Here is an 11,597-nt window from a genome sequence, read left to right as displayed (position 1 = left end):
TGTGGCACTCCCATTCCCACTCGGTTTACCATCCACGGATTGTGGCCTTATGGTAGTCTTGGTTTACAATGTTCGGACAGCTCTACTAATGTCAATATCACTGTGAGGCTGCTCAATATCACCTGATCAAATGTCGACCTTTCGTTTATATGAACCTATTAATTAATTTGTTTGTTTGTTAGCTAGCTAACAGAAATTTCTTGTTTTTCCTCTTTGTTTAAAAGCACAAAATGTGGATGTATCAAACACACTCGCTAACAGATTTATGGCCAAACTTGAAGGAGACCTTGGAGCCGGAGAGCAAGCTTGTTTTTTATGCAACATGAATGGAATGTTCACGATACCGGTTCTTACTTTAGTGCCGCACCTATTCTCTACTGTAGTTGTAATGCCCAAAATTTTAAGTTTTTTATTTGTTAGATATTTTATAAGAGAATTGATTTGATTGAATGATAAGGCTTCAGCAAAAAAATCTATTAGATGAGGATTAGGTTGTTGAGGGAGTTGTTAGTTGTGATTTTGTTTGTATTGTTTTTATTTTTATTTTATCTTATTTTCTTTTCTTTTCTTTTCCCAAAGTTGCTCCTAATTCTTCTCTCACGTCTCTCACTCCCCCTTCTTGGTTCGTGTGCTTTTTCTTTTCTTTCTTTGTTTTTCAAAATTTCTTTTTTTGCTTTGTTTTGTTTGTTTCCTGTTGAACTTTCACTTTTGTTGCTATTCTTTCTTCGCCAATCTGTTTCCTGTTCGTAGCTTGTGTATTTTCTTCTTTTGTTGCTCAAACTTGGACGAGTGTGTTGTTAATCATTTACTTGAAACCCTCTTGGGTATTTCAATTTCGGTCGGGTAAGAGAATGATATTTCTATAGTTGTTATGGTAATTTTGGTTGTTGGGTTATCATTTGAAAGAAGTGAATTTTCTATTAAGTTCTGATTTTAATTATATCGATGCACTTCTATGAGAAGATCGAGGGGTGCTTGGTGATCCTCCAGCGACTTAGGCGAGGTTAAGTTGCTGTCTCGTTCTACAGTAAGTGTTCTCGTCGTTGTAGGGGCTGATCCGTTTCTGTAATTGGGTTTAATTGATGAAGTTTTTATCAAATTACTCACTCGAGTGTGGTAAAAATCATGTGTTTAATTTGTGAGTTGTGGTGTTTTTGTTCTTGAATCTACATAAAAAGCAATTTAGATGTGTGTGTTTCTAACTCGAAACCATCATGAAAGAATATGAAAAATCTAGAAAAAAATGTAAAGGAAAAATAATATTGTTGTTCGTCACACCACCGTGTGGGCTGTGTGGGTGCGCAAGGGTGTGTGCGATTACACGAGCAAGACAAGTAGGTCATGTGATTCACACAGTCGTATGTCAGGTTGTGGCGTGAGTCACGGGCATGTGTAGACTGTGTGATAGGCTGTGTGGGCCACACGGGCTAGTCAATTTGAGTCGTATGGGTCACATGGGTGTGTGGGCCCAATTTATGAAAATTTACCGCTTAGAGTCTTATAAATTTATAATCCATAATTAGACCCTCTGTAAAGTCTATATTGTTTAATTAAGGCTCGAAATGTGATTAAATGCTATTATGTTCAGAATATGCATTACATATATATATATATGATATTTGTTTAATAATTTTGGAAGCATGACTATTTTGGAAGTATGTATAATTACATCCATATTCTGTATATATGTTAATATGATTACATTTGTATTATGTGTATCTATTAATATGTTAATATGATTACATTTGTATTATGTGTATCTATTAAAATGACTACATTCTTATTTTGTATATATACTATTATGATTGCATGCATTTGGGTTGGGATATGATATGTTGAAGGAAGTGTGGGCAGTTTAATTTATTTGTCTTGTCTGGTGGCTCAGCCACATACATCTGGTTCTGGCGGATTACCACATTTCGTATTTTGTAACTTAATTGTTCTGATTTTGTCTAGTGACATACGTTCACTTCTTGGTGTGTGAGAATGGATGAATATTTAATACCTTAATTGGTGTGTTGGGATGGGCGGAGATAGTGTGTAGAGCGGATAGGGGTAGGACCTATATTTGCATCTGTTTGTATCTGTTTCTTAAAATGGTGATGCATTTGATTTGTAATTGAACATTGTCTGAAATATGTAATTGAGCATGATTTGATAAGTGTTCCTTGTAATATTTATGTATATGATATATTGATGAAATATTTCGCACGCTGGGCTTGTAAGCTCACATTATTTTTTCTTTGTATTCTTTCAGGTAATCAATAATTTTGGGGCAGGTCGACGTAGTGGAGGCTTATTTATTAGTTGCATTTTGTTTAATACTATTAAGTTATAATTTATTTTTTGAGGACTGTTTAATTTGGACTTTTTGAGACTATTTTGGTTTGGATTTATACTTAGCTAGCTATGATTTGGTTTTATTCTGAACGCCTTTATTTCAAACTAAAAAGAAGTCGGGTTTTCAGAATCAAAATATGGTTTTCAAAACTATGCTAGTTTTAGAATTTCCACTGCAAGAAAATTGAGAGTATGATTATGTGGTTGTTCAAAATATAGAGACAGTTTAAACGAGGAGTTTTCTTAAAGATTTTGAATAGTGATGGAAACGAGGTTTGACTTTGATTTATATTAAGATCAAACTTTGGTTTTCAAGATAAACTTTTGTGACACCTCAGAATTCGACCATTATGTCTAGACCAAGTATAAGGTATTACAGTTGCTCTATCTTGAAACTCTTGAATGGCTTAGCTGCTAGTAACCATACTTGATTTATACTTGGTTGTTAACTCATACATATATATAATATTCCACTTCCTAAATAGTTTCTAATTTGCTTTACTTGTTGGTCAATCTAGATCACTCGGATACACAAGTGGATCAGCTCTTGCACCGCGACAAATTGAAATAAGGCTTTTCAATAATATAGGGTCAACCCTGAAATTCAATGCGACACAAATAAAGGAATCGAAATATTGCAATTGTGGGAGGTTCGCATATGCTACTCTAGGCCAACTTCACTAACCGTACCCCTTAGTGCGACCCTAATTCAAAATTGTCCACGAAGAAGATATCGACCCGAAAGCTGTTAATACGCGAATACTAATATATATCCTTTAGTGAGTTACTTTTTCTCTTCCTCTTCCCTAACCCATAATGTATTCTTTATATACCTACGTATGGTACGAGTGCTTGTATTTTCATATTCTCGCTATAATTAATAAAAAATATAATTAAAAATAAATAATGAAGCATGTGATAATGTATCGACTTTAATGAAGTGATTTTTTCATTAATATCACCATATCCAAACACAAGATCAAAACACTAAAATCAAATATACAAGATAAACCCAAAATTGTAAATCATTTAATACATGAATACCTTGCACTGCTTCAATGCATCACCAAACAAACACTTGACACACGCTAAAACCAGATGTCAAAGCACTTTACGTATATAAATAAAACTCTTGCAAAATAACCCGTGTTGAGGTCACTATGTGAGCAATGACTCATGACCCAACCTTGTAGGGTCATGGCAAGGTCGTGTTGAATATCAACACCAGCTTATTGGAAAATATATTTTATCAATATTTATATTGTAAAAGAATTAACTTTGGTGAGTAGTATTTACTAAATTTAGCCTTAAGTTTTATGTTAGTAGGGAAATGGATACCACATTATTTAGGAATAAAAAAAGTAAGGGATTGTGAATTTATATAAAAACTCATATCCTACACTGCTTAGAAAAATGAAGGTAATGAGACATTGAATCTATATAAAGACTTATGTAGTAAATGTTAAGTGCATCAAACCAAATATTGAGGGGTGTTTAGTAAATAGAGTTTTGGGCATTTTCTAGTTGATTTGGGTACAAATGGAGGATTGAGTAATTAAACCCTTTAATTGTACACAGAGATCCGAAGTATCAATGTCAACCCAATATTTTGAAAAAATTTTGTCCTTATTTGATCCCGATTCACCTTAAGAGCTTTTGTAAGCTCATAAAGGATCCGAAATTTAATGTATATCATATTGTGAATGAATATTATAATTAATAGCATGTATACATGGTTAAATTGAATCGTAGTTGCTCCAACAAAAAATGTTGCATCCTGTAGCTCAGACCGGATGATTGGGTCAAGTATGGGGTGTTACACTATATTTCTTTTTGAACATAATTCTCACTTTCTTTAATTTATGGAAATTCATGATATAAATTCTATGGTAAGTGTACAATGATTATCTCTCTATAACAACATAATATAAGTGTATACCAACCACTTCTCTATAACAAGCAAAATTTGGTAGACAAATAGAGTTGTTATTAAGAGAGTTGATTGTACAAATTTTCTTTACCCGTGCAATGCATGAGTTAATTATTTGTATTAATTAAATTACATTAATTTTTTTAATTTTTTTTTCATAACTTTTGTAACATTTAGTTTATAATATGATTATGGAATTAAAACATAATGATAGATAAATTTAATTTTAAAAACATGATATTTGATCGAATTTAAATAAACAACATTTTGAAATTATTTTTACCATATAAATATTATAATAATAAAAGAATTTCTGAGATACTAACAAGAATTGAATCTTGTACAGAAAATTACTCCAAAGACTACTTTTACTAATCAAAAATCAAAATCGTATTCTATAATTAATAATAAAAGTGTCTCTGTATAGACTACATATTGAATGAAAAAAAACTCCTAACTTTATTAAACTCTAGTTAAACTAAAGCTTATTGCCAACTAAGAACCATAAAACTTTTAAACAATTTGCAAGACTTAAAAGAAATCCTAAAATTCAAAATAAATACTAAAAACATACAACTTAATAAATACAATATTGAGCTTCTATATAATTAAAATTAGACATTACAAGTAAGCGCAATATATTTAAACATGAATTTAAAGTCCAAAACTTGTAATTCCAGTAATGACTCGTCTGGATTTTCTGCTCGTAGAGTCTTCACTAAAACATCCATAACTTGAGATATCGGATTTGAAATACGGTGATTCAAAGCAAATTTTGAAACTAAGAGATAGATCTTTCATCGGCCAACAGATATCTCGAACTAAAAATACCATAATCCCATCCCAAAATATGTCCCAACTCAACTAATTTAATTTAATATATTTTACCTCATCCGTACCTTCATCACCCAATCTGAAAAAAATGTCAAAGAGCTTTGTATTAATGGTCTCCCCATCTCGCCACTCAATAATTCATTAATACAAGAAAGTTTCTAACACCTTTCAGCATGGTTAATCAATTTATTTAGTCTAATGTTACGACATCTCGCCCCTCTCCCTTATTTGCCCATTATCTAACATTATTTGGTTTCCACTCCACACTTCGTGTTCATGCTTCTTTTACTTAACTCTCTCCCATGTAAAATACTTTCCAAATCCACAAGTTATTTTCCTTGGAAGTTTCTCTACCAAAGCTTATTTATTGCAATATTTTTTCATAATTATATTTTGAACCACCCAGCTTGCACCTCTATAAATAGAGCCAAGCTTGTCTCACCAGAAGTGCTTGATTCACTGATTTGGATTTTCGAATCCTCTATCCTCTTTGAACCTACACAACCATTCCCAATTCTTCATGTGAAATTTTCTCTTGCCACGACTAGTATGCCAATGAAAGTCTTTGGCTATTTTGTCAACAGTATTACAAACATGATCCAAAGCCTTAAAACAAGCTAAATGGTAGATATAAGAATATTGCTAAGAGTAATCAAAGTGAATTTTTCCCCTTCTGAAAAAGATTTGCTTTCCGACCAAGAAGCTGTTTTTGAAGTCTATTAATCAATGGTTGAAAAAAATTAGCTTTGTTCCACATTTTATCAAAATCAAACCCCAAATGCTCGTTATCCCTACTTTCACCCCAAGCCTTGTCTAAACATTTTCATAAATTTCCACCAGACATAAGGCAGTACTTCAACCCATATTCGCCATAACTTCCGCCACAAAGTTCCAACTAAGTCTGTCATAGGCTTTGTTTATGTCCAACTTCAATCAGCCAAAAATTCCACCTCTACTTCTTTTTTTCTCTAAATTGTGCTCAGAATTTCGAATCCTACACGCATTATCATAGATCTGTCTATTGTTAACAAAGGCATTCTGAAGCGGAGATATCAAGCTTTCCATAATTGGTTTCATCCTCTTTATACAGACTGGAGCATAAACTTATAGGTCTATAATCCCCGGCCATCTCGTTCTATTCTTTCTTTGGAATTAAGACAATAAACGTCTTATTAAATTCTCTCAATAAAGGGTGTTGTTGCGGTCCAGCTAATTACAGTTCCACTGAAGAGGTCTGTAATAAAAATATTCTGCAGAATGGAGATGATAATGTTAAGGTTTCTTTGCATAAAAGCTGAGGAGATGAATCGTGTAGGACCTTTGTTGAAGATGATAATATTAAGGCTGTTGAAAAGATTGCTAATTAGGTGATAGGAATTTGTTTTTTATAATAGGATAATATAAGATGGAATTTTAAAAAGTGCATTTATTAAAAAGATTTTACTTCAACGCTATCAGTTTGATAAGAATCAATGCAAGTTTAATGTAATTTAGAGTAACCTAAATGCGTTTACACAAAAAAGTTTAGGAATGAAACCGAAGGATTAAATTATTCAGAAATCATTCCTCAATTCAAAATAAATATGTCTCTTTCCGTAAATAAGTAGACATAACATTGTAGTATAAATTAGAGAGAAACTTGTTGAATCTAAACATAACAAACGGTACCTAGAAAGGAGAAAACATGTCTGGTTGGCCACGTTACCCACCCTGTGCAAGTGGTACTTGCACTGATGTTGTTTGCTGCGCTCATGGTACATTCCATCCCCTCTTTTCAATTTCCTTTTTTCCCTCTTTTAAGTTGCAATCTCAATTATGTATGTACGTATTTGTTTGAACGTTGCAGTGTTGGGTATGGGTCCCACTATGTGGGAAATCCATATTTTCTGCCACAATGTTTTGCCTTCTTTTTGGTTTTGTCAAAAGCCAATTTTTTGGCCTTTTAACGTGGGAGTGGGCAGCATTCTTAAGAGAGAAAAATTCTCAATTTCATCCAGAGAAAGAGAGTGAGATTGAAGCTCGTTGGAGAAAAAGACAGAAGAGAAAAACCAGTTTTTCAAGTTTGGTGCAGCAGTGATCAACTCTTCGATCGAAAGTTCATCCGTGGTTCGATTGAGCTGATTTTTGGATAGCAGCTAGACGATAATGTGTTCTTGACTTTGTACGGTCGGATTTTTCATCCGAGTCTTGTAGCGTTGGAAATACCCGTTTTTTCAGCAGCTGCGTTTTTTGGTGATATTCTCTCATTTTTCTCTCTTTTGCTAAAGATTACATATTGTTAGCCTTGTTGGAGTTGAATGCTTGTTGTAGGCTTGATATTGTGATCTTGTAGTTGAACATTTGATGATAGTGGAGCTCTTGATCGGACTCTAAAGTCCCGTGATTTTTACTCTTAATTTAGAGGGGTTTTCCACGTAAAAATACCGGTGTCTCTATTTATTTTTGTTGTGGTTGCATTAGTTGATTTGTGGTTGATTAAGGTTGCTAGAGAATATATTTTGTGCTATTGTGCTTGCCATAATTTTTGACAGGAGTTATAGGGTGAAAAAGAATATCAGTTGTGCTTCCGCTTTGTTTCGGTTGTTCAGTTTCTTCCCAATATGCAGGACATAAACTGAGGTGGCCTGAACTGTTGGGTAATCATGGAGCAGCGGCTAAAGCAACAATCGAAAAAGAAAATCCAGAAGTAACAGCTGAGATACTGACACCAGGAAGAGTTGGACCTCCTAATTTTTGCTGCAATCGTGTTTTTGTAATTGTCGACACTCATGGCAATGTAACCAATATCCCTACTATCGGTTGAGTTCACACAATCCCACTATTTCTTCATCTCAACCTTATTTATGAATACATTATAATAATGAAATTTTTCAATAATAAAAGGTTTCTTTTTCCCAAGAATTAACAGAGTTTAATTTCGTCTTGTTTCCTTTTTCTTGTTAATTAGAAATAATTTTTATTAATTATCCTTTTTTTTAATTCACAAATTTACATATCTAATCAAAATACCTTAATGGCCACTGTCTGCACGAACCAACACTTCGTTAAATTACTTTTATAAAAGGCAAAATTTTTAGTGTAAAGTACATAAATGTCATTAAAGTAATGTCCCCATTCTATTTTAGTCCACTAATTTTTTTTATTTTTACTATTTTGACCACTAAACTATACAAATAAAAAATGTTATAACCATGTTTTGTTCGGGTCTTGTCCTAAGTCAAGTTTGAATCAAGATCAGATTGAATTTGAATTTCATGACTATCGAGAGTTAACTTGACAAATTTTTTTTATTAAAATGAATTTTTATTTTCAAAACATTTAATTTTTAATTAAAAACATAAGAGTTGCCACTGATCTTTTATGCTAAGTGTTATCCATCACCTATAAAATTATCATTTTAAGAAGAAATTTTTAAATCTTTTTTAAAATGAGATAATTTTTTGTCTACATTTGAAAATTGGAATGAAATGAAATTGGATTCCAAAGTTAGTTTTGTGAGGGGAAAGTTATAGCACCCCTGATGCTCAAAATTAGTTCCTTTTAGCTACCTTTTGTCTCAAGTCTTGAGCAGTAGTTGTTCAAAATTCAAGATTTAATTACAATCCCTAGTTAAAACAATTGCGAAAGGTTTTTTTTTAGTGAATTGGGTTTTCTAAAATATGCATAAGTAAATAAATAATATTTTCCCATGTCTCTCAAGTTGACGAAATATAAGAAGTTTTATATTTCAATTCTTTATATTCATTTGATTTTTTGAAGGACAATTCGTTTGTAAATATAATCGGTGATGTAACATTTCGATAGATAGGTTTGAGTTACAGGATGTCATATTTGTTGTCAACAACTACAATTTAATTACATTCAAATTATACCATTAATCATTCATTTACGAGTATTAAAACACATGATGCAATACACATTCATTTCTAAGTTTTATACGAGCTTATGAAAGCTTTAATGCCAACCCGAGATTGAATTAGGACCAAACTGTAAAGATTTCATAGTATCGGGTTGACATCGCGACTTCGGGAGTTCCACATCGCAATGCAACTCATTGACTAGGCTTGTTGTGACCTTAAGTATAAATCGTCGTGACTTAACTCTCTTTTTGTTCTTTGTCACGACGTTGGAGTACGTCGTCGTGACGTGACTCACTGTTTCTAAAAGGGCCAATTTTGAACAAGTTGAAAATACCTGAAATAACACTTAAACATCCCAATTATAATCAATTCAACAATATACCAATTGCATTCAAGCCAAAATATGTCAAAATGGTACTTCAAGATAACATTAAACAACCAAATTTCAAATTCGACCATTTACAATACCGATTTTTACTTAAATGCCGCACGTATTCTCTACTGTCACTCTTCTTCGGAACTCATGAATGGCTTAGCTGCTGGTAACTATATCTTATTTATACTTGGTTATTAGCTCATACATACGTATAATATTCCACTTCCTAAATAGTTTCTAATTTGCTTTACTTGTTGTTGGTCAATCCAGATTTGGGACTCTTACACGGATACACAAGTGGATTAGCTCTTGCACGACAACAAATTGAAATAAGGCTTTTCAATAATCTAGGGGTCAACCCTGAAAATCAATGTGACACAAACAGAACAATTAGAATATTGCAATTGTGGGAGGTTCGCATATGCTACCCTAGGCCAACTTCACTACTCGAAACCCTTAGCACAACACTAATCCAAAACTGTCCACAAAGAAGATATCAACCCTGAAGCTGTAGATACGCGAATACTAATATATATATCCATTAACTAGAGCTACTTATTAATTTCCTCTTCCCTAACCCATAATGTATTCTCTATATACCTACATATGGTATGGGTGTTTGTATTTTCGTATTCTGATTATAATTAATAAAAATATATAATTAAAGATAAATAATGAAGCATGTGATAATGTATCCGCTTTAATGAAGTGATTTTTTTGTTAATATCACCATATCCAAACACAAGATCAAAACACTAAAATCAAATATACAAGACAAGCCCAAAATTGTAAATCACTTAATATATGAATACCTTGCACTGCTTCTATGCATCACCAAACAAACACTTGACACACGCTAAAACCAGATGTCAAAACACTTAACATATATAAATAAACCTCTTGCAAAATAACCAGTGTTGAGGTCACTATGTGAGCAATGACTCATGACCCAGTTTTGTAGGGTCATAGCAAGGTAGTGTATATGGCATGTACTTAGAGTTTAAGCCAGTTTTGTAAAGAAATGATTTGTAACACCTTTAACCCGTATCCGTTGCCGAAATAGGGTTACGAGGCATTACCGGATAACACACTTCATTCACATACATTTTTACATTCATACTCAAAATCCATTCAAAATATTCACAATGTCCCTTGTAAGGCTCTACGAGACCTTAAAACATGCTTAGAAGTGGTTCGGAACTAAACCGATAACATTTGCAAACTTTAGGAAACTTAGAAAATTTTCAAACATTTAAGGGTCACACGCCCGTGTGGACAGGCCGTGTGCCTCACACGACTACCAGACACGCCCGTGTCACATGCCGTGTGAAAACAGGGCATACATACTGACTTGTACCACACGGCCGGAGACACGCCCGTGTGCCATAGCCGTGGGAAAATTAGAAAGGTTACTGACTTGGCCACACGGCCGGCCACACGTCTATGTGCCAGCCCATGTGCCACACACGACCAATAGACACGCCCGTGTGTCTAGACCGTGCCAAACCTGTAGGGTATACTAACTGAATTCGAAAGGGTACCCCAGGGGGCACATGGCCGTGCAGCATGACCATGTTTCTCACACGGCTGAGACACTCGCCCGTGTCTCTGCCCGTGTGGACAAAAATAGGCCATTTATAAAGCCAATTTGCCACCCTTCTTTCATGCACACAAAGTAACGAAAATAGTACCATTTCAATACATATATAGGCAGCCAAAACATGCCAATTTAGACACATATCATTCCATCTATCTTCAAACATTTCAACTACTCAATTCCATATTCAAAATGTACCAAATCCTTAAGCCAAAATCAACACAACTTACATAAGTTCCAAATGTATTAAATCCTCATCTTATCATCTATTTCATGTCACATAACTCATCATATTATCATCTCAAAATAAAACCACTATATGCCAACTTTCAAGTATTAGTATATCAATTAAATACCAACCCAATTGAACAACCATTTAGCTATATCAACAACTATGGCAAACATACCAAAACAAGCCAACATATAAGGCATTATATACATCACAATTATCACTTACCAAACACATAACCTAAGCCAACTTAAATGACTATACACACCAACATTTACAAGCCAAATCTCATGGCTAAATCATAACTCAAAACATACCAATATGACACTAGCCTATACATGCCATATACCATATATACAAAGCTCCAAAAGTACCAACAAAATGATCGATAGTGTGATGATGCTTCTCAACGATCTCCGAGTCTGAGCTAA

At 33.5% G+C, this 11,597-nt stretch overlaps 1 long non-coding RNA gene across 1 annotated transcript; it reads left to right on the top strand.

The window, feature by feature from the left end:
• Positions 1-628: 628 nt before the first annotated feature.
• Positions 629-3,262, top strand: LOC107904416 (uncharacterized). The gene is made up of 4 exons (XR_005926522.1): positions 629-843; positions 964-1,027; positions 2,258-2,710; positions 2,859-3,262. It is a non-coding gene; the product is annotated as an uncharacterized lncRNA (long non-coding RNA).
• The last annotated feature ends 8,335 nt before the right edge of the window (positions 3,263-11,597 follow it).

The sequence above is a fragment of the Gossypium hirsutum genome, chromosome A05 (assembly GCF_007990345.1).
Source record: "Gossypium hirsutum isolate 1008001.06 chromosome A05, Gossypium_hirsutum_v2.1, whole genome shotgun sequence".
In the NCBI taxonomy this organism is placed as follows: Eukaryota; Viridiplantae; Streptophyta; class Magnoliopsida; order Malvales; family Malvaceae; genus Gossypium; species Gossypium hirsutum.
Note: the sequence above shows the minus strand (reverse complement) of the source record. Positions and strands in the feature narration are given on the sequence as shown.